This window comes from Candoia aspera, chromosome 3 (assembly GCF_035149785.1).
Source record: "Candoia aspera isolate rCanAsp1 chromosome 3, rCanAsp1.hap2, whole genome shotgun sequence".
Taxonomy (NCBI): Eukaryota; Metazoa; Chordata; class Lepidosauria; order Squamata; family Boidae; genus Candoia; species Candoia aspera.
The window spans coordinates 68,128,516-68,152,962 of NC_086155.1; positions in this window are offsets into that span (position 1 = coordinate 68,128,516).

Below are 24,447 nucleotides of genomic sequence, written 5' to 3' on the forward strand. Positions count from 1 at the left end.
TCTTTTAAACACAGACTATCCATAGAGGCAGACACTCATAAAATTAACTTATAAAATTATTATTTTATAAATTAACTTATAAAATAAAATTAACAGTGGGTCCATTGTTCAAAAATATCCTTTAATATGTCCAGTGTTAAAATAATTTTCCTTCATTCTGTATTTGTAAGTCAAATTTAAGTGTTCTTCTCCTTTAATTGTAATCTTTAGTTCCTTCCAGGCAGGGCCGCAACTAGGGTCTGTGTCACCTGGGGCAAACATGAATTCCGCACCCATTTTGGCACACACACACCCAGTATGGTGCCCAGGGCACATGCCCTGCTCCCCCCCCCCCCAGTTGCGGCCCTGCTTCTAGGTCCCTCTAGTGTCCAACCTTCAAAATCTCATCCTATCATTTTTTTTAAAAAAGAATTAAAAACAAAAGCATTTTCCCATAGGAAGCCTTCCTATAATTAATTCCAAAATCTTATTTCAAATTTATCTGGACCCTTAGTCCATTTGTAACTTTCTAAAATCAAAGTTTTAATCACCCTTGTGCTGTTTATTAAAAAAAAAATTAAGTCCTTAAACATGTATTTAAAACTTCTTTCATTAAGGGTTGAAGGAAACTCACCCAGTGTTTTCAGACTTGTCAATCCAAAATTCCTAATAGCTGAAAAGCAGTTAACAAGCAATTTCCAAAAGTGATTAGAAAAGGAAGTATGCAAACCCAGAGTCCATTTAAAGGCGCCAATCACAGTTTGAGCAAGATAGGTATTCCCTTATCCCCCAGAGCTCTAAACCTGTTGGAGACTGCTGTCTTGTGGTCTCCTCACAAGGAGCAACTGTTTGGAGCACTTGTGGGTGATCTCAAGTCCTCTCCTTGTCTAGAGAGGAATTACAAAGAGCAAGTCTACTCACCAGCTCTTCATTCAGCCATGGTTGTCAACTCCACTCTTCATGGAGCTGTCTTCAGTCCATCTTTTCTTCCCCAGAAGAAGGATGAAGGGGAGGAGATTGTTGACTGAACTGGAGAAAATGTTTTTCCAGGTTTTGAAGATACTGGCAGAGAGAAAGAGAGAGGAAGAACAAGAAAGAGTGTACCCAGTATGCCAGGTACCCTTGATATCAACCACAGCTCCTCATTCTTTCCTCTAACCCCCCTCCCCAGCCATTACAGACTTATTGAACAGCAAAGACAGCAACATCATCAGGTGTCTCTGCAGCCAAGCAAAAAGAGGATTTCAATATGTGTAAGTCATGAGGAAAGAGATCAGCAATTATGAACACTTTCAGAAATATCAAGGGAAAAAAAACCCTTTTCTTTAATGTTCCCATTTTTGTTTGTAATTTCTGGTCCTGATTCCAAATCAGATATTTCATCTTAATTCCAACTTGCTTGCTTTCTCTCTTTAGCTGATAAGTAACGCCCTCTAAAATTGGAACAAGTTTCAGGCCATCAGGAAAATAGATACTAGTGATTGAAGGGTTTCCTTTGTCAAAACAGTATTAGGTTTGGGGCCCAAATATAACTCAGATAAACTACAATTCCCAGGGAATATCCTGCTAGTTAAAGCTGTGCCTGAACAGTCTCTTCCATCTTCCCTTTCTTGGTGTTGCTGAAACTTATGACTTATGATATTAAAGTGGGCAGTAGTAGTTTGACAAGTATTAAATTTTTTAGTAGCCAAACAAACTTGAAAAGTCTCAGTATTTCAAAGCAAGCAATGAAAGAAGTTTTGGACGTATGGTTTAGAATTTCTTTGAGTATTTAGAGTAAAACAAATGTGATAAAGATGAGTTTACCTCCAAGGTTAGTATTTTGAGAAGTATTCATCTATTTATTCCATCTTATTGTTTTAAACAAAGTTCCAGGATACTGAATATATTTCTTTCTCAAGGGTATCCTGCAGGATCTTCACCCTCTTGGGAGGTGTAAATTTTTCCACATTTTTAGACTAATTTTGGGGTATGCTTTCTAACTTTAGTCACTGGCAAGAATAAGGACCTTCAGAATTTATCTGGTCTTTGGTCTTAACTTGGAAGTTATCATTTTATCTCACTGAAATCCTGCAAGTATTGGGATCTCTTTAGGTGCAAAGATTATTGCAGATGCTGACTGCAACCAGGAAATCAGAAGATGTTTAATGCTTGGGAGGAGAGCAATGACAAATCTCGATAAAATAGTTAAGAGCAGAGACATCACACTGACAACAAAGGTCCACATAGTTAAAGCAAAGGTGTTCCCTGTAGTAACATATGGCTGCGAGAGCTGGACCATAAGGAAGGCTGAGAGAAGAAAGATAGATGCTTTTGAACTGTGGTATTGGAGGAAAATTCTGAGAGTGCCTTGGACTGCAAGAAGATCAAACCAGTCCATCCTCCAGGAGATAAAGCCAGACTGCTCACTTGAGGGAATGATATTAAAGGCAAAACTGAAATACTTTGGCCACATAATGAGAAGACGGGACACCCTGGAGAAGATGCTGATGCTAGGTAAAGTGGAAGGCAAAAGGAAGAGGGGCCAACCAAGGGCAAGATGGATAGATGATATTCTAGAGGTGATGGACTCGTCCCTGGGGGAGCTGGGGGTGGTGACAACTGACAGGAAGCTCTGGCGTGGGCTGGTCCATGAAGTCATGAAGAGTCGGAAGTGACTGAACGAATAAACAACAACAAAAACTCCGTGCCATAAAATATAGAGAGAGGTTGAAATTATAATTTCCATGGACCCTTTTATCCATGGAAAGTTTACATTATGGAATAATACCAGCTTAAAAATATATTTTTTGAATAAGTTGGGCATCTCAAATTATTAGTTTGATCATCTAATATCTAAAGAAGATTTTTAAAACTTTTGTAGAATTAAAAAATGAGTTTGGTTTGCATCATGGTGCTTAGTGGCAGCTTATTTTGGTTGATCTAGATGGGGTGTCTATTTTGGAAGTTTCATAATGGTTTAATCTTAGAGAAGAATTAAAGGAAAGAGGTAGTTGAAGTTAGTAAGTGAAACCTATATTATTTATGCAACCTCCAAAACAATGGTTTTCAATATCCAGTTGTGATAAGCCAATGGACAGCTGTTTTAAATAGCATAAAATTAGTTTTCTATTATCTACAAATGAAGTTAATATAAGGGAAAAAAACTGTTGGTTGCCTTAGAGAATGTTTAATAAGTGTTTGTTTTAAATGCTATGCTGTTGGAGATGCAGCTGAGAAATGGGAATATTGACTCATATAGTTTGGACTTGTCCTATTGTTCCAACATTTTTGGACTAAAGTCAACAGGATTATTAATAAGGGATTTGAGGGGTATTGGGGTTGACTAAAATCATCATAGAACATTAGAAGGCGAAATCTACAACTGATTTGCAGCAATGGATTGTTGATAGGTAAAGTTTGTCAGTATTTGAATTCTTTATTAATTATTATTTATTTCTTAATCAAATGTGTATGCCGCCACTGTCACAAGTCTCTCAGCAGCTAATGAAGTACAAAAATGCAATAAAAAGTGTACAAAGCTTGCAACACATAAAACCCAAACAAAACGCATGGCATTAGACCCCCAAAGCCCTGCAGGAAAACTCTATCTTTTTCCCAGAAGGCAGACAATGTTGGAGCAAAGGAATCTCCTAGGTGACCATATGCTAGAAGGCCAGCCCCATCACTTCCTGGCTTTGGGCCCTCTGACCTCCCCAAAATGGGGACAACCATTTCTTTTTTTTTCTTTTTTCTTTTTACAAAGGAGAAAGGAAGAAGTCTTTTAACAACTTATATTTTGTGGGGACCAGGGCATGGATGTTGTTCAGTTTATAACATAATTTCCTAGGGCTCTTCTTCCTCTTTTTATTTCTTTTCTTCCCCCTTATTTTAACATAATTATTAAATATAAGGCCACGTTGTATCACTCACATTGTTGCACGCATCTTTTTTTCTTCCATTTATTAGTCTTGCAGAAAATAAAGCTTTCAAAAAGTGGGGGAGGGAGGCATTTTTGCTGGGCCTCTCTAGAACTTTGTCTTGATCTCCAGAGAGCTAAGAGCTAATTAAGACCATAGCCAGCAATTCTCATGAGGAGGCTGACGAGCTGGAGGTAATTTACCCCTGTGCAGGATTTGCTCTGTTTAGGACTAATCTTAACTCCCTGAGGGTTAGTTGACTGAGCCAACTGACCTTTTTGGTGTTCCCATGACATACTGACCTCCCCATTGCCCAGTTAAGTGAATGTGGTAACAAGGTCCAGAAGAGGTCTCATGATACAAGTGCTTTTATACGAAGGGGGAATAAGAAATTTCTACTGAGAATAAATCCTTAGAGAAATATCTGAGCTTTCAATTTCTTTCCTGCTCCAATGGCCATAGAAATCTAGGTCAGGATCAACAGAACCATATGCTGGCATTAAACATGCCCAGTAAATCTGAAAATATTGATTTGGATTCCTTGCCCTACTTTTGCACAGAATTCAAGTTCTGTTCCTCCCAGAAGCATCTGCAACAAGTCACAAGTCTGTAACAAATAAAATATCAACAGGTGTACCATGAGATCATCATACGAATGAGATGATTCTGTAATTTGTATCAGTTGTGTCATGATTAAACAAGCATGTAAGTCACACTGTTTATGTAATGACACTCTAACGCACATGTCATCATTTATCTCCACTTATGCCCATCTCATGGATGCACATTGTTTCCTCCATGGAATTTATTTATTTATTTGCCAATTTATCAGACCATCGAAATCCATAGTAAATGAACCACTCAGATGGTGGATCAGGAGCAGTGACAGATTGTGGTTCTGGGTCTACATAGCCTGTTCACTTTTTTTCCAGTGTAACTGCTACTTATGTTGGTTTGACTTCTATAGCATACATATTTTGTTTGAAGGGAAGCTTCCCCCATCCTTCCTATCTACTACCACACTACCACAGTTCTTATATATTCTTATTGGTCACACAATCTTCATTTATTGCTGACTGGTTCCATTGACTTCTGTCTGTGCCCCCCAGCTTGGGTTGGCTTCCCTCAGCAGCATTGGTGTGACCTCAGTTGTCCTGGAGTGCAGAACACAGAAGTTACAGGAGAACAGATTCCATCTAAAGTTTAGGAAGACAAAATCCTAACTGTAAGAACAGCTTGATAGTGGAACCCAGGCTAGAAAGGTGACTGGCTCCAGTTCATTAAAACAGGAGCAAGACAGACAATTATAAGGGTTGCTTTGATTTGGATTCCTGTACTGAGTATGCACTTGGTCTTCATGGGCTATATGGGCCCTTATTACTCTATGATTCTATTAAATAACACTAGGTTTTTTTTCAAAAGCACATATTTTTTCATTATAAAAATACTTTTTTTTTTGCTATGCTTCTTTCAGAATTCTTATTTTGCAATTTTAAATCATAAAGCTTGGGATTGCTGCTGAGTTGGCATCCATAAAATTCTACATTTGGAACACCAACAGTAGTTTAAGAAGCTCCGTCATCAATATTCTGAGGGAATTGTCAGTACTGCCTCTAGTTCCAAGTAACAATGTACATTTTCTACATTTACATCTACATTTTTAATGGCCAGTTCTGAATTAAGTCCTGATCTAACTGAGCAACAAGGGAATTAAGATCAGCAGGCCTCCCAACATGCAATGAATGATATTTATTTATTTATTTATTATTCAAATTTAATTACCGCCCATCTCCCCCAAAAGAGGAACTCTGGGCGGTATGGCTTCAGGCCATAGTGGAATCAGTTGAATGCCCCGGAACCACAAACATCTCTTTAGTTCTAGAACTCCACTAAAGTTAAATATACCTTTAAACCTGATTTATTAAATACTGTATAGAAGCTTACTGGAAAAACCATTGTTTGTTTCTGAAAAGGTATGTGGGGTTCTTTTAAAGATTTTGTTTGAATGTATGCTGGGGAATCAAGTTAATTTTCATCCCATTTGTGAAGAAATTTGCAAATGCAGATACGTTTTTCTCAAGAAATAAATGAACCCAAGTATTTGCCTATCAGTTAAGATAGCTGCTATAGATTAACATATGTAAAGGAGAAATTTACGATGTAGTGAAATTATTGAATATATAAGTTAAAAAGCTTATATAAGGGTTATGGGGGCACCAACAGCAATTGTCCAGTTTAATTTCTTGGTAAGTAAAATAATAAACATTCATAATTTTGAAGTGTAACATGCCTCCAAAATGTAACTTCACAATCACAATATGCTTCAAAATGCATCACGGTTTGTCAGTATACATATGTATTTTGCCTTGAGCCCTAAGTTAAGGCAGTGACTATGATGAAACAAGCAGAAGCAATATTACCTGATGGTAGAACTTGTATCTTTTGTCAGTGCCAGACCTTACAGACATGTGAAAGGTAAATAAATCCATTAAAAAGCTTAGTTTTAGTAATGAAAATCATAGACTCTTGACGGATCAAGATCAGTCCAAGTATGAGAAATACGCCCAGCCTAGAGACTAAGTACAGAAGTGCTAATTATGAATTTTGGTTGCATTGTTAGATAAAATGAGATCACTATTATAATTTAATTTTAAAAGCCTGATTTTTAAAAAACAGTTCTTTAAAACATCTACCTTAACAAAAATCAGTTGCTGAGTTCAAACCCAAATATTAAGAATTTTCTCCAAAGGAATTCAAGTGAACCACCACTTCTAGCAGCACAGAGAAATTCTAGTCTGTGTCAAGGACTCCAGTTATGCCTGGTATAGACATAAATCTATATGAACAGTAGACAGCAGAATTAGATAGTAGAAGGCCCTGAAATAAGGTGTTACAGACATGTAGTTAAAGTGGAACAGATACAAAGGGGCTCATGCTGGGAGTTTGGCTTTAAAATCTTCCTCGGAGTTTAAGAGAAGATAGGAAGGAGACTGTGTTGCACTATTCCTACACCGGCTACCATTCACACAGGCTATTTTTGATGGCACATCTGTCTGTCCAACAAGCACGTCTTTTCCTGGGAACACACAGCAGCGGTGGAAGACAGCCATAAGCTCCCCTGAAAAGATGCCGCTGCAAATCCAAAGCGTGGCACAGCCCTATTAGTTATTCTCCAAAGTATCATGGTGGTTTGAAAATTCCTAACCTTCAAAGGGAAAAAATCAAGAAGGCCTTCCCTTTATCATCTCATCCTCACTTTTTAAAAATTCTGATTCAAGAGGAAGCATTGTACTCTCTCCCCTTGGACATTAAGCACTGTTTCTGCTGAGATCTAAAACTTGTGCTCTAATCTAGCCATTACAGAATTAAAACGTAACTTTGTCTTGTTTTAACTTCAGTGCCTTTTGAAAACCCCTTTGTTATATACCAATGATTTGTGGCGTCAGAATACAAACTCATCATGTATATCAGATCTTCTGGTGGCAAACAAGGAAGGTGCCATTAACATCACTTTGCTAGTCTAATTGACATTGGAATTCCTTCTCCTGTAACTCCAACTCAGCATTTTTATTGTAGTAGAGTGATTGCTAGCACTGGGAGGCAAATTAGGGGCAATTCATTTTTGCTGGTTGATTTACGGAGTATTATCATGAGGTGCTGTAATTTGCTCCTTAGCAAAGTGACATGAAGGAAAGAAAGATGGGCAGCGCAGGAGGAAGAACCACACCAGGTTCAGCAGAGGACTCGCTTGGTTCTTACCGGTTTACTACATTGCTTGGAGCTAACTCAGCTCTTGGAATTCTTACATGTCTTGTTTCCTTCCATCAGATGAAAGTATTATTAAATTATGTAAATCAACTTTAGATGAAGTTAAAAAGAAATCATAGACCAGTCAGGAATGTTTATGCATTAAGAAAGGGCATTTTGTCCTGGAAGAAATAACACAGGCAGCTGATCATGAGCAAACATTTCAAAACAGACAAAAGGGCTGGTCCCTGCAGCACAATATATTATCATATTTCCACATAATTAGTTGGTTTTCCACTTGAAATCAGAAAACGATTCGACATTGCAGCCTGTGCCTCAGGATGATACATACAGTAGAATTCTCATGTGCTACTTCATATGTTGAATAATTAGCCAGAATTAATCTATCGAAATTAAAGTTTGGAATATTATAGAACTCATGAATAGTGTATGGGACAATCAAATAAATTAAACCAGAAACAGAATCGAAGGAGCCAGACAACAGCAGATGACTGCTGGCAATCTGTTTTTTAATCAGTGGGTTTACAAGCCAGAGGGTTTAAATATGGTTATTGACTTTGGAAAAATACTATATAAAACTCTTCTCAGGCATAATAAAGGAAGCCTTAGCAAGGTAAGCATAATTTTCTTTTAATTTGTGAAAGAGTTTAGATGAAAGTCTGTGAATCTGAGCATTTGTGTCTGATTTTACTTTTCTTTAGCATATGGGAAGCAGAAAAGCAGTTTTGAAAATGAAGTTTGTCCTCCTGAACAATGCAGTTAGGGTTCATCTCTTCCATTTATACCTGTAGTTGTTTTCCTGAAGCTACATGTGCAATGTATGTTTTGGTATTTGCATACCCATAACCAAAATAAAAACCAAACTTAAAGCTGATTTCAACTGACAAGCAACTAATCAACATAAAGAATTAGTATTTATTCCTGATGTTTATTGAACAGAATGTTTCACAAAGCAACCAAAATAACCCTACGTTCATAAATCCTTCAGCTAATGATATATTTGACGGAAAAGCAGTCTTTTGGTTTGGAAGAACTGGCTTTGAGTCAGAACACTTACTTGAATTCCAGTAATCTGAATAATGCTGTTCAAATTTGAAGCAGTTTCCAATTTTTTTAATTTTTAATTCAGCTGTTATAGTAAGCTGAAACCTCACTCTTGGAAATTAATGAATGGAGCTGATCCAGGACATTGGCTATGGACCAGTCTTTAAAATAGAGCAAAACAATGAATACTCCAATTCACAGCCAGCTGGTATCATGCTTGGGCAGTGAAGGTGTCAAAATATTAGTGACTTTTTTCATTTGTCAAACTCATTGCCAATATCGGAAGAGCATGTGCAGCTTGCAAATGTGAATTTTGCACCAATGTCATCGGAAATCTTGCCTTCAGAATGTGTGTTCAGTAGCTCTATTTTCCCCAGCACTTGAAAATGAGGGACACGGGAGGCCACATAAAATATCTTTTACTTAGAAGATAAAAGTGGCTATTGATTTATTGTCAAACATCAAGCATTAATTTATTATAGTGGTTCTGTTTGTCCTGCAGGAAAAATGGATCCATCAGCATTCTTGTTCTTAATTTTGTAGGCTCTGCTAAGTCAATCATTCAATTTATCCTGGAACTTAGTATGCAAGGTCACACAGTGTGAGTAAAAATATCTATATAAAAAGTAGGGGAGAGACAGCAGAGCACATCGAAAAACGTTTGCCTCTATTTCAGTTACAGAAGGGAAAATAAACATATGTTAGTGGTGTCTGACGCTCTTTCTGCTCCAATTATTTCTAAAAGTGTATGTTTTTCCCCCTTAAACAAAGATCGTTGACATTTGGAATATGTTTTTCCCCCACTTCATTTTTTAAAAAGCCAGGATAATTGCTATATTAACATGATAAATTGGGATTTCAAGTAATACAACAGATTGATTATTATGATGAATACATAAATATCTGGTTAATATCCATCGTTTACATTCCATTCTGATTGGATTCATTATCTTCATGCAGACCTTTTGGCACTGGTATTGGTCAACTTATATCAGTAGCTATTTAAAGGCAGCGTTCCTCAACCTTGGCAACTCTAAGCTGTGTGGACTTCAAAGCTGGCTGGGGGATTCTGGGAGTTGAAGTCCGCACAGCTTAGAGTTGCCAAGGTTGAGGAACCCTGATTTAAAGGAATTCAGACATTTGGATCTCTTTTCAACATTTTGATTCTTAATCCCTTCTCACACATTCTAGTTGGTGATTGATACAGTTTCTCAATGGACTTTGATTGATAACTGGCAAATAGAGGGAGAAAATGTAGAAGCAGTGAAAGACTTTGTATTTCTAGGTGCGAAGATTACTGCAGATGCTGACTGCAGTCAGGAAACCAGAAGACGCTTAATCCTTGGGAGAAGAGCAATGACAAATCTCGATAAAATAGTTAAGAGCAGAGACATCACACTGACAACAAAGGTCCGCATAGTTAAAGCAATGGTGTTCCCTGTAGTAACATATGGCTGCGAGAGCTGGACCATAAGGAAGGCTGAGAGAAGGAAGATAGATGCTTTTGAACTGTGGTGTTGGAGGAAAATTCTGAGAGTGCCTTGGACTGCAAGAAGATCAAACCAGTCCATCCTCCAGGAAATAAAGCCAGACTGCTCACTTGAGGGAACAATATTAAAGGCAAAACTGGAATACTTTGGCCACAAGACAGGACATCCTGGAGAAGATGCTGATGCTAGGGAGAGTGGAGGGCAAAAGGAAGAGGGCAAGGTGGATGGATGATATTCTAGAGGTGACGGACTCGTCCCTGGGGGAGCTGGGGGTGTTGATGACTGACAGGAAGCTCTGGCATGGGCTGGTCCATGAAGTCACGAAGAGTCTGAAGCTACTATACGAATAAACAACAACAACTCAATGGACTAAACAGCAAATCAGCTATAAAAGTTGCAATTTTAAAAAGTACCCATTTCTCCTGTGACATAACCCTCTGTATAGGATATTGCTAGGCTGATCCTTCATAATACTAAGTTTTTCAAGTGTTTCCAATGGCATAGAGCTAGGTTAGAGAACTGTAGTGATGATCAGTAATAAAAGGAAGGATCTAATTCTCAATGAATAATGCACCCGTTGATTCAGCTAAACGTAAACAGTTCTTCAGAATCATACCAGAAAATGGGGAATGTTTTGTTAGGCAAGAAGACTAAATGTCACAATTTCTAGAGAGAAAACATGGAGCTAGGTTCATTAATGTATGATGATTTCAAGAGCACGTTATCTCTACACTGCTTTATCATTTTTATCTCCTTTACTTAAACCTAGCATAATCTGAAAAAGTAGCCTACCTCAAGAGTACTTTTGGATGGACTTTTTTGTTCAACAATAATGTTGGTCTTTAAGGAGTAAGGAAGAAGTGCTTCAGACCAGGTCCTTGCATAACCCCTCTCTCCTATTCATCAAAAGTTGCCCCCCCCTTTTTTTTTTCAGGCTCAGGCATCGTCAGGGGCAGAAACATTTCTTGGTCATATAGGGGGCTGTGGAACTGACTGATTTTGGTGTGGAATGTCCCTCTTTCTGCCCCCCCCCCACCATTTTTCATAGCAAAACATAAGTAGTTTGGAGATTGCGGCTTGCTGTAGTTGGACTATGAGAATATTTGAGTCCTATCTGAGTTAGGCCTTGAACCTTTTGGCCCCAGCCAAAATTTTGATTCTTAGTATATAATAGTGAGCAGCCTATTCAGGCATTTAATGTATAAGGAAGATTTAGTGTTGTCCTCATGGCTGTTGTCTTGTGTTGATCAAAACCCTCCCTTCATGCTTAATTTGAGACTGCTGCCTCACCATTATAGGTAAGTCTGTTTGAAAACCCAAGTTTTAGGACTTTTCTAAAGGAAAGCATGATCAGGGCCAGATGAGCTTTCAGGGCTGTGATATTCCAGAGGGCATAAACCACAACAGAGATGGCATGACTCTGGGGTCCCATAAGATGGTACTGCTTAATCAGTAGAACCCAGAGTATGCCCACCCAGTCTGATCTTATAGCATCTTCAAAGGCAGCCCCACGTAAACATGTCACAGTAATCCAAGCAAGAGATAACAAAGGCATAAGCAACAATGACGTCCAGGAAAAGGCACAATTGGTGCAGATAGATCTGTGCAAAAGCCCTCCTGGCCATTGCTGCCACTTGCTCTTCCAGCAAGGCGCATGAGTTCAAAAGGACCCCCAAATTGGTCACTGGTTCCATTGAGAACTACAGATGCCCTGTTTCTAGAGATAATATAGCAGTGACTGTTATTTGTATAGATATTGGGGTACATTTGAACTGGCTATGTTTGGCATAGATTGAGATTTCATTTCACTGGTATTGCCTTGCACTGTGGGTGTAATACGATCTGTTGGTATGTGATTTGTTCAACTCCCCTTTTTATTTTCTATATAGAAATGTGAAGATGACAAAGCCCAGCAGTCTTAATTCTCCTGGTTTGTATTGAAATACAAAGCACCATGCTTCATATTCTTCTTATTCACTTTCCGGTCCACATAATTTCCAGGTCCTTGAAAATAAATGCTCTCTTTGAACAAAATTGTCTCATTTATGAAGTATTTTAAATGCCTTTAATCTTCATGGAGGAGCAAGAATATGACAAGTGCCAATGACTCAAACTTTCTAGAATGAAAAGTAAATGCTGTGAGAGCTAGACATATTTGATGTATAGATGCATATCTTTCAAGTGACCCAATAATATTTACCTCAGAGCAAAGTTTTTCATTTTTTTTCTGACAACTGCAGTATTGAATGCATTACTCCTTTAGCATAACTACTGGGATGTCTCAGGGATTTAGTAAATGATTGCTTAAAAGTATCAAAAAGATGAACGTGATTGTCTAAAATTAACAACCAGCCTAATCTGATTTGACAAATGATGTTGATTTCAGTAGGGTCACTAACCATTGAAAAGACTCAAGACAAATATTGCCTTCAAGTTATGATAAAACTGAATATTTAAACTATACATTATGGTAATTTACCCTCTACTTGTCAGTAGTGACTAAAAAATAGAGCTAAAATACTAGAGAAGCATGAAAAAATAAACCAATGTCTGCTATTTTAAAATTAAAGTCACATACTGATTGTTATTTTAAATTGCTTATATTAGATTGTCAGTGAGAAAGCAAGGATAATAGTATTTGATTTTCCCTATAGGTAAAATACAAACATTGGATATTACCAAGCCAACAAGGTGGCATTGTATTAAACTTTAAAGGAACATTTGTAATTTGTACTTAAATTACTGATAATTTTGCTCTATCTGAAAGTTGAGTTTGATTGACTTACATGGAGTTATAAGCAAGGCCAAGTAAAACTCTGCATGAATACAAATTGCTGAGCTGGAACTCATATAATAGATGCTTTATTAGTGCTTAATGAAGTAGAGAGTGAATAAACAGCACACAATTTGGCAGATATGCCCCTGTTGAAAGTACCAAAGAAAATAAAGTGGGGGTAAAGGAGATATTCTATCCTTTGGCAAGTCCTTGAGTATTCTATCAAAGGTTGTCTCTAAATCAACAAGTGCATCTGTTTAGCAACTGAAGTAGTCTATTACACCAGCATGGCAGATTCTTTATTCTGGATGTGACTCAGATCATTTTTTTAAACCCTAAATATCTTGCTTCCTGCACATCCAAGAGACTGAATATTAATCTAAATTTTATTCAATCTCGACACTGACTGAGAGCCCACTCTTTATTATTGGAGGAGTATATTAAATCAATAAAACAAGGGCATATGTAGTCATTTGCAGTCACTTTTGCAGCTGTGGAATCTCCTTTGGGACCCCCTAAAAACTAAGCTTGAATATAACCTTCAAACACTACATGAGCTTTTTGTATCTGCTGACAATGTTGGTAGCCAGAAAACAATCATTTGAGCTGGTAATGTTACTTTTAAGTATGCTTAATGTCTTCTGCATGTTAAAGGTCTGCAAATTTTTTTTAAAAAAGTTGAAAATAAACACTGTCCAGGCCTTGAAAAAATATTCTCATTCAGAATTGAGATAGGCAGGGTTCACCTATTTCTGGTTAATGCACTTCCTGAAATATATCCTCATATAAGGTAGGCAACCAAAAAATGCAGACAGTTGATCAGGAGCTTGTTTAATAGCTTTCTGATAGTAACCACCAGGACCGTGTTTACAAATTGCTGAAACCAGAACATCAGTGAAGGCCCACATACCACAGCAAGCTCCAGGAGAATTGTCTTTTTAGATAGTAGGAAAAGAATCATGGCTTAGATCAATGGCTCCCCACATCTGAGGCCAAATCATTAGTCTTAATTAATAACTGGAATGAACAGAATATATACTGTACATGTACACACACATATACACACACCCATGCACACACACACATACACACTCCATTATAAGATGTATTATAAACTTCATAAACTTTCTATGTAAGGGACATTTCAAGTGATATATGAACACAAGATTAATTTTTGTAAATAAATCAACAGTCAATAAACCTATCATTTAAAAAATATCTTATTTATTACACTTCAAAATCATAATGGCTTGAAATGTTTGAAGTTTTTATAAAACCACTGAATGAATGCACATCTTATGAACATGCCATGTTCTTGATACACTGATACTGTCAGACTTCCATAAATTGTGAAGTGTGATTGTTTAAAGGACAAAGGATGAGATTGTTCATAGAATTTAGAGTTTGAAAGGTCTTAGGAGTCATCTAGTCCAACTCCTACAGCTGCAGCATCTCCACTGTTACAGATACTTATCCGACCTCTATTTAAAAACTACAACTTAAGGAGTCCATTATTTTCCAAGGCAGTTGATTCTACCACTGAACAGCACACACCATAAGAAAGAAGACATAAGCCACTTTCCTCCCATTGATATCAATGAGACTTAGCGAGGGATCCCTTCCCCTTCTTACAGAGGCCATCTTGACTTTTTTAATTCTCTCCCTGCAGATGCACCTGGGCAGAGCGTAGAAGAATTTTTTGTGTTAATACTACTTCTCCGAATCCATTGAGAATGTAGAGGATGTAAGATGCACACTTCCATTCTTACAAGTTAGACTGAAGATAGTGTGCTCTTGTAACATGATATATAGTTCTTTCTCTGCCTTTAGTTGCCATGGGAATCTTTTAAAATTTCCTTCCTCCTCCTCCTCCTCCTCCTCCTCCTCCTCCTCCTCCTCTTCTTTTTGTGGCATTTCACAAACAATGGCTGCTATGAAGATATCTGTTAGCAAATCATTTTGGAGTCGTGAACTCACCCCAATGAGTTAGCAGTGAAATAAACTAACATCCAAAGCAGGGAATACATTGCAATGTTGTTATTGACTTCACCCTTTTTTGTTTAGATTCATGCTGCAAAACAAGATAAAAATTATCCCAGAAGTGTTGAAATTGGTCAAGCATAACCGAAATCTGCAGGAAGATCCCACCAAGCATCTACTGTGTTTTCCTCTTTGTCTGCCTTTGAAAAGATGATCATCCAAGGCAATATGGATCTGCCAGTAAGTTTACCAAGCCACTGATATCTCTGGTGTCTGATCGAATTCAAATAAATACACACTTAGATGAGTTTCTCAAAAATTGCTACTATAATCTACACTTTGAACATCCCTTAATTTGGTTAATTATGTCTGGTAATTTACTTTGGGGGAGCATCAAAGGTATGCCTTATTATCCTTTCCAACAATATTTTGAAAATAAATTATAGAACAGTCTTGGCACTGTCTTTCAGCAAAAACAACTCTCTGAATACTGAACAAAATGGGACCAAATTTATTACAGGAGGAATAGCCAATGAAAGAAAGATAGAACTGGAAAATGAGCCATCTTCAGCCTGGGCCTCTAAAAAAATTTTCCCAATACATACCTACAGGAGATACATTTGGGCACTTACTTGGAGTGCTGCTGATTGCTCCATTCTAAGCACCCTCCTTCCTTCTGTCACATGACTCAAAGTGTAAACATATATAACCTTCCCTGTGCTTCTCCTGCACGCAGATGTAATACAGTGGGAAAGCAGAAACTTATATGTACAGAATACATTATTTATTACACTTAAGAAAATACAGATGCCTTCAAGGCCACACCTGCTAAAGGGGTTGGAAAGAATTTTAACAGCTATGCCTTGAATGTTTTCCTTAACATCTTGTTGGTTTTTACTGCAGTATTACAGGTAGGTCCAAATTCCACACTTTTAGACATGACTACTTATAATAATATACTTCAAAGAATTGGTTTTACACTTGTAAATTAATGCCCTGTCTGCATATTCCTGATAAAGTCCTATTAGATAGACAGAGAGGTAGATAATACCCACCCACACAGCTGAATGTAAATTCAACAGAAAACATGACAAATTAATTTCAGTAACAAATATATTTTCAATAATTTAATAAATATATTCATTGCAAATCTTAGTTTTATTATTAACTGGGTTTTTAAAAATGGACAAGCACAATTTTCTTTAATGTACATTTTTCTTTATATATACTTATTTCACTAGTGAACCTTCACTAGGAAATTTACTGTATGTACTTCCTAGTTCTTCAGCAAAGGATCATTACCTTGTCATGGTGCTGGAGCTTGAGCACCTCAATGATGCCATGAGCTAAACCGTGAAGGGCCATCCAAGACGGGAAGGTCATGACAGAGCGGTCAGACTAAATGCGATCCCTGGGGAAGGTAATGGCAACCCACCCCAGTATTCTTGCCGTGAAAACTAAATGGATCAGAACAACCAGAGATATGCCGGTATACCATTGGAAGATGAGACCCCCAGGTCGGAAGATGGTCAAAATGCTACCGGGGAGGAACAGAGGATGAGTTCAACTAGCCCCAGATGTGATGACACAGCTAGCTCAAAGCCGAAAGGACAGCTAGCAGTCGACGGTGCTGGTGGTGAACGGCGAATCCGATGTTCTAAGGATCAACACACCATTGGAACCTGGAATGTAAGATCTATGAACCAGGGCAAATTGGATGTGGTTATTGGTGAGATGTCAAGATTAAAGATCAACATTTTGGGCGTCAGTGAACTGAAATGGACTGGAATGGGCCACTCCACATCAAATGACCACCAGATCTACTACTGTGGACAAGAGGACCACAGAAGAAATGGAGTAGCCTTCATAATTAATAGTAAAGTGGCTAAAGCAATGCTTAGATACAATCCAAAAAACAATAGAATGATCTCAGTTCGAATTCAGGGCAAGCCATCTAACATCACAGTGATCCAAATATATGCCCCAACCACAGATGCTGAAGAAGCTGAAGTAGAGCGGTTCTATGAGGATCTGCAGCACCTACTGGACAACACGCCTAAAAGAGATGATATTTTCATCACAGGAGACTGGAATGCTAAGGTGGGCAGTCAAATGACACCTGGAATTACAGGTAAGCATGGCCTGGGAGAACATAACCAAATTGCCAATATCTGCTGGATAATGGAAAAAGCCAGGGAGTTTCAGAAAAACATCTATTTCTGTTTTATTGACTATTCTAAAGCCTTTGACTGTGTGGACCATAACAAATTGTGGCAGGTTCTTAGTGGTATGGGGATACCAAGTCATCTTGTATGCCTCCTGAAGAATCTGTATAACGACCAAGTAGCAACAGTAAGAACAGACCACAGAACAACGGACTGGTTTAAGATTGGGAAAGGAGTACGGCAGGGCTGTATACTCTCACCCTACCTATTCAACTTGTACGCAGAACACATCATGCGACATGCTGGGCTTGAGGAATCCAAGGCTGGAGTTAAAATCACTGAAAGAAACATTAACAATCTCAGATATGCAGATGATAGCACTTTGATGGCTGAAAGCAAAGAGGAACTGAGGAGCCTTATGATGAAGGTGAAAGAAGAAAGTGCAAAAGCTGGCTTGCAGCTAAACCTCAAAAAAACCAAGATTATGGCACCCAGCTTGATCGATAACTGGCAAATAGAGGGAGAAAATGTAGAAGCAGTGAAATACTTTGTATTTCTAGGTGCGAAGATTACTGCAGATACTGACTGCAGTCAGGAAATCAGAAGACACTTAATCCTTGGGAGAAGAGCAATGACAAATCTCGATAGAATAGTTAAGAGCAGAGACATCACACTGACAACAAAGGTCCGCATAGTTAAAGCAATGGTGTTCCCTGTTGTCATGTTCTCGTTCCAATGTTTATGGCAATCATTACACCTGTAGTAACATATGGCTGCGAGAGCTGGACCATAAGGAAGGCTGAGTGAAGGAAGATAGATGCTTTTGAAGTGTGGTGTTGGAGGAAAATTCTGAGAGTGCCTTGGACTGCAAGAAGATCAAACCAGTCCATCCTCCAGGAAATAAAGCCAGACTGCTCGCTTGAGGGAATGATATTAAACGCAAAACTGAAATACTTTGGCCACATAATGAGAAGAGAGGACACCCTGGAGAAGATGCTGATGCTAGGGAGAGTGGAAGGAAAAAGGAAGAGGGGCCGACTAAGGGCAAGGTGGATGGATGATATTCTAGAGGTGACGGACTTGTCCCTGGGGGAGCTGGGGGTGTTGACAACCGACAGGAAGCTCTGGCGTGGGCTGGTCCATGATGTCACGAAGAGTTGGAAGCGACTAAACGAATAAACAACAACTTCCTAGTTGGTGGGATGCAGATAATAGCATGTTTTGTGGACCCATCTGGGGATGATCATGACATATGGTACTTTATGACTTGGCGTTCTTAATGTTTACATTCAGTTATGAATGAAAGGGCTAGAATGTATGTCATAAAATTTGAATTGGCATCATCTAATTGTTGTGGATGTGTGTGGAAGTAGGAACTCATAGGTTATTGATAGTAGCATGTTATGCCCTAGTGAAGAGTAATAATGAAGAAGTTGGGAAATGCAGAGGGAATGAATCACCATTAAATCACAAAACAAATATATGAATAAAGAGTGAATGGGCTGAGAGGAAGTTGCAGAGAGAGAAAGCTGAGGTTAAAATTATGGATGAGGTCCACAGAAAAGAAGAAAAGAAGTTTAATGAACAAAAAGCAATGTATGAAATGGTGTTTGGACAAGGGGGAAGCAAGGATATTTTTCAAGGATAGGAAGATATGAGAGGTATATCATTGGTGTTGATGTAAACTAGATTTAGCTTTATTTATTTTTATTTATTTTTTCTTACCCCATGTCTTTATTTTGCTTACTATTACTTCACTCTATTCTGCATTTTGCATAATGCTTACCTGCAACAGAAAGAGTGTGATAGATATATACGTATGCATTCCAAATCTAACCCCACAGGTTGCTTGTATTTCAAACTAATAACCTATAACACAATCCACACTTCTACCTGTCCCATCAACTGACTTATACATGGAATATATTCTCTCTATATAAAAAAAATTACGTTGTGACCAATTTCATAATTTTATGAAATAATATATAAAGTTGTTGTGGTTGTGTTTATTTTAAAATCTTGAAAAGGACATGGATCAACAGCTAAAAAATGGGATTACAATTGAGGAAATCTAGATTCAGGTCAGATCTCTGTACTGTGTAGTTTCCATCTTGTCTTTATCTCAGTTTTACTGAACTTCTGTAAAATTAGCACTGCCTCACAGGATTATCTGGAAAATAAGCAAACTTATAAACACTGAAAAAAAGTGAAATATTGGAGTGCTTTTAATATTTCTCTATTTTGGATAACTTTGTGATAATATTATACATAGATCTTATTGACAGGCTATACTAACAAACATAAGTGTTGTCTCCAAAAAAGATTCCCTTCCATAGCCAAGAGCTTACCAGTTGTCACTTTGCCCAGACATATTAGTTGTCATAGAGAAATTATTTTGACTGAACCCCATTCCTTAAGGTCAGTGCCAAGGTTTTTTACTTGTTTTTGTGCTATCAGTTGTAGGGCAATCACCAGAAGAATTGGCTACTTTGTCAGATCTCTTATACACAATGCCATCCTTTAAATCTCTATCTTTTAAGACATGGCCTCTGGACCACAGTGGGTCTGTCAGTCCTTTCTAACCAGCTTGTAAAATTCTAGTCCTTTATCTGTGCCTTACCAATGGCCATCCATGTCCCAGTCCCAAACATCCTGTTTCTTTTTAATATATGCTTGCATAAAATAAAACAACAATCCTATGTAAATGTCTAATATCTTAGGTTACAGGTTCAAAATATGAAACAGACTGATCAAGAACATGAGTAAAATTGTTTTAAGTGTTGATTATTAGAAATTGCTCTTATCCCAACTCTGTGCAGACATCTTCTCTAGAGAACTCTAAAAGCACTAAACAAATTTATCATGTGGATTATTTTCATTTTGATACAGTATTTTATTTTGAGTACTTCTTGCCCTGTGAATGGAGATAAGGCAAAGTAATTGATGCCCTGGACTGGGCAAAAGACCATTACAGTTTAAAGTCTGAGAGTTTGGTTGTTGGAAATAACCCTATACAGGTAGTCCTCGCTTAATGACCACAATTGGGACTGGAATTTTAGTTGCTAAGTAAAGTGGTAATTAAGCAAATCTGACCCAATTTTATGACTTTTTGTGGCAGTCGTTAAGTGAACCATGTGGTCATTAAGCAAATCACAGTTCCCCACTGCCAGAAGCCAGCTGGGAAGGTCAAAACTGTTGATCACATGACTGTGGGATACTATGATGGTTGTAAATGCGAACCAGTTGCCAAGAGCCCAAATTGTTATCACATGACTGTGGGGATGCCATGACAGTCATAAGTGTGAGGACCAGTCGCAAGTCAGTTTTTTCAGCACTGTCGTAAGTCTGAACCATCACTAAACAAATGGTTAAGTGAGATTACCTGTATAATTGAAGAGGGTTTTTTTCTTACTCTGGAAAGGGTCACACCCTCTTAAAAGAGCAGATTTACAGCTTTAGGGTCTTCTCAATCCCACAATGCCCCTGAGTACTCAGTCAAGCACTGGGGCAAAGGATGCCTTCTTTCAGCTGTTCACAATTTACCCCCCCCTTTTTTTTTCTTGTCCTTCCAGGGTCAAAGTGACTTTTGATTACTTCCCAAATAGATTATTGTAATAGACTTTGTGTGAGGATGCCTTTCAAGAAGACACAAAAACTGCCATGGGGCCAGAACATAGTAGTTCTGGAGTTCCTTGGTGGCAGCATGCAATATCTTTCTTGACTCAGTTGCATTGGCTTCCAGTTGCCTTTAAAGCCAATTCAAACTGCTAGTTTTAACATAAATATCCCTATATTGCTTGGGTCCTGTCTCTCTAAAGAAATGACTCCCTCATAAGTCATCACCTGGAGCTCTGCTCATCCTCTATAGGCATATTCCAAGTGCTGCTGGCAAAGGAAGAGGCCTGCCTAAGAACCACAAAGGGCCTTCTCAGTACTGGCACTAAATCTGTGGAATTCCAGCTCCATAGAAGTATGGATGTCACCATCACTGGCTGATTTGAAGAGAACCCTAAAGACCTACTTACATAAGCAAACATCATCACCATCATTTTGCACTTGTATGACTTTGTGGGATGGCTGGTCTGGATTTTATGTATGTTTTATTGGTATTATTTATTAATCTAATTTGTTGTTGCCTTACAATATTTATTGTTGTATTATCAATGACCATTAGCTGGTTTGCCAAGTTAATCTAGGATAAATTTGGCAATCAATCAATCAATCGATCAATCATCATACATACAAGTTGGGGTCAGCAGTTTGGACCAGCAATGGTTAGCCATCCTTCTGTAGGTCCAATTATTAATCATAGGCTTGATGGAAAAGAATTGAACAGGAAAAGACTGCACTACAAGTGGGCTACTAGTACTGAGGAGAGCCTTTCCAGATTTAGTGATGGAACAAGGGAAATAATTTCTCAGAGGATCTTAAGTCACCTCAGGATGATATATAAAGAGGTACTCCTTTAGGAAAACCAGTCCTAAGCCTTTTAGGACTTTGGAAATCAAAATTAACACTTGACTGAAGGACCAGTAGGCATCTATGACCATAACTTTGCTTGGCAATTCTCCAGCGTATGCTCTTTTTATCATACAAGGAAATTCTACTTGTAGCTCTGGCCTTGGAGTTCTGATGCATAACAGAGACTACTACATCACTGCAGCAAAACTGACATCTAACCATATCGATGAACGATGAACATGACAATATCATTTAGGGGAGAAAAGCACAGGAACCAAAGGCAATCTGAAAGTGTGATGTGACATAGACAGAAATTACAGGCAAGGATCATAATCAATCAAGAACTTCTCCCAAGCAAACAGAATGATAATGATTGAGGACAATGCAGTTCTCAGTGGACTGTCCAGAATAAAACTTTAGTATTGAAAGCTACAGTACTCCTCACATATTTATCCATACACTAATTGAACTCAGTAGGATCTACTTCTAGCAGACATGCATAGGTTGGCATTGTGAGTACTATATGTATTTTCTCTGTGCCTATGCCTATACAGAGAATACTTCTACTAGGACATTCAGCAAAGCAGCACGAAGATAATTGTGGATGGGTTTCAAAGCAGGTGCATGAGCCTTACATAAGATGCAGCTGATTTACCAATTCAAATTGAGGTGCTTTGTTTGCCCTAGAATGTGCTGCAAATCACCTTTTTCAAATGCTTTTTACAGCCCGAGAAAATACGGTAGTGTACAGTCTTCCCTTAAATCTGAGCCAGCATGGTCAAAGATGGCATTGATTGGGAGGAGGCTGGGGCAGTAGATTATCATAGCATCATCACCGTCATTTGGATTGTCAGAAAAACACACATTTGCCAAAGCTGTGCTACTTCTTGTCCAACAGGCTTTAGGCTGCATTTAATCCAACCCTCCAAAAACACTGCATTCTGCAATTAATTGCCCGTTGCTTTAACCAAATGGTGCCCAAAGAAGAAACAAATGGCACAGGCATCCATTGTATTGAAGACCAGCCTTATTCACTAGGCTCAGGGGAGCCAGTTTTGTGCAAATGTTACATATTGGAGTGATGCAGCCAAGGAACTCCAGTTTTCTAGCATTGATTTACTCTGTTCCCATTGTTAAAGCTACACCACTGTAGCATACAACGGAAGAATTCGGCATTAAATAAATGAAATGAGCTGCCTGACAAAGACAACTACAGAAAAGGTTGTTATTACCACATAATTGTATAACCTCCTATAGCAGTGAAAGGATGTGTATTTCACATGCCTCATGATAATTGTGTTCCCATTATAATTTTGCAGTTAGTTGCTATGAGTGCTGGTCATGAAAACATGCCAGATTTTACACAGGATTGAAGCCTGCCTAATTTTAGCAAATTGAGAGTTGCACCAAAGAAAAGAGATAACTACTATGTTGTTATTTTTCATTAGAGAATTGCTATATTAAGAGGATGTAATCCAGCTGTGTTTGTTTAAATAAAAGTGTGATTTGAATACCTCCTACAGCTATGCTCCTGCCAATGAATAAAAGATAAAATGCAGCTCTCCTTGGATGCTCAGCTCCCAAGTTTGAGCTGACTCAGAGATTTATTGTTGAACATAAGGGAGGGAAAAAGCATGTTGAGCAGACCACACACAGGGCTCTTTTGTGTATTGTTTCAAGCCATACTGCTAATAGATTTGTTCCAGTAAGGCTCACAGCAATTCAGCTGTATTAAAATGCTCCACTTAACTGTGAAAAAAGTAAAAAATAAAATAAGTCATTATCTCTAAATAGTAAATGTTGCTTAGATCGAGGCCATGAGTAAGATAAACAGGAAACAGAGCATCTCAAAGCTGCAAGGGATCGTCTTTCTGATAATGAAAGCAAGGCTTCCTTGCCTCAGAGATTCTAGTACTTCCACAGCAACCATGATACAGTCCACAACATTGCTGAAATCAGATTCAGTTTATAAGCTTTACCTCTCAAAGAATAGCTCAGAAAGGGTGGTGACCAGCGAAACAGCAGATGTTGTATTTCTGGTTGAGGTCTCTAGATCACAGCTTCAGCAGCACAAACTCCATCCTGGAGAAGGATGGAGAAATCATCACACTAGGGAGATGGAATTGGTGGCAAACATTAAAAAGTTATTGGCCCTCTACACTGCTCCCAGTTATTGAATCTTGTAAGTATACTATATTTGTCCTATGGCAAAGTCTTGCAGTCCATGTTACTGAGAATCTAAATAAGGATTTGTCTCCCAGTGCATTACAAGTTTTCAGGCCAATGAAAATCACCTATGAGGACACGTTAGAGATGATTAAATGTATTATGGCATTAGCTTTGGTGGATCACCACTCACTTCATCAGATGAACGTTCATCGAACAAAATTGATTTTAAGATTCAAAAGTTAAAGCATCACAGTCGTATTAGCATTTAGGATGCCACAGAGTGTTTTGTAAGTAAGCAGAATGTATCTTAACATCACAGTAACCCTACATTCAAGCATGTGATCATTCTGATTTTGCTCAATGTTCTAATTATTTGACCAAATACCGAAGCCAGTTGCAGCATTCCAACAAGCATTTACTGTTAATGGGTCTGGAAATAGATGGATTAATGACTTGGACTTACTGAATTCAGTTAAAGAACACCAATTTTCTCATGCTTTTAAAACCATCTATCTAAGCTTTTTTCTTCTAATTAAAACAATACGGATTCCTAATTTTTTTCTTGTAGACTTTTGCCCTGTCAGAATGGTGACCTAGACATTCCATGGTCTAAAGTGCAGGGAAATTTTCATTACAATAAATGAAGAGGAAACTATGTGGACTCTTTTGGGAGACTTCAATAGGCATCCAATAAATAATATAATTAATATATTCAG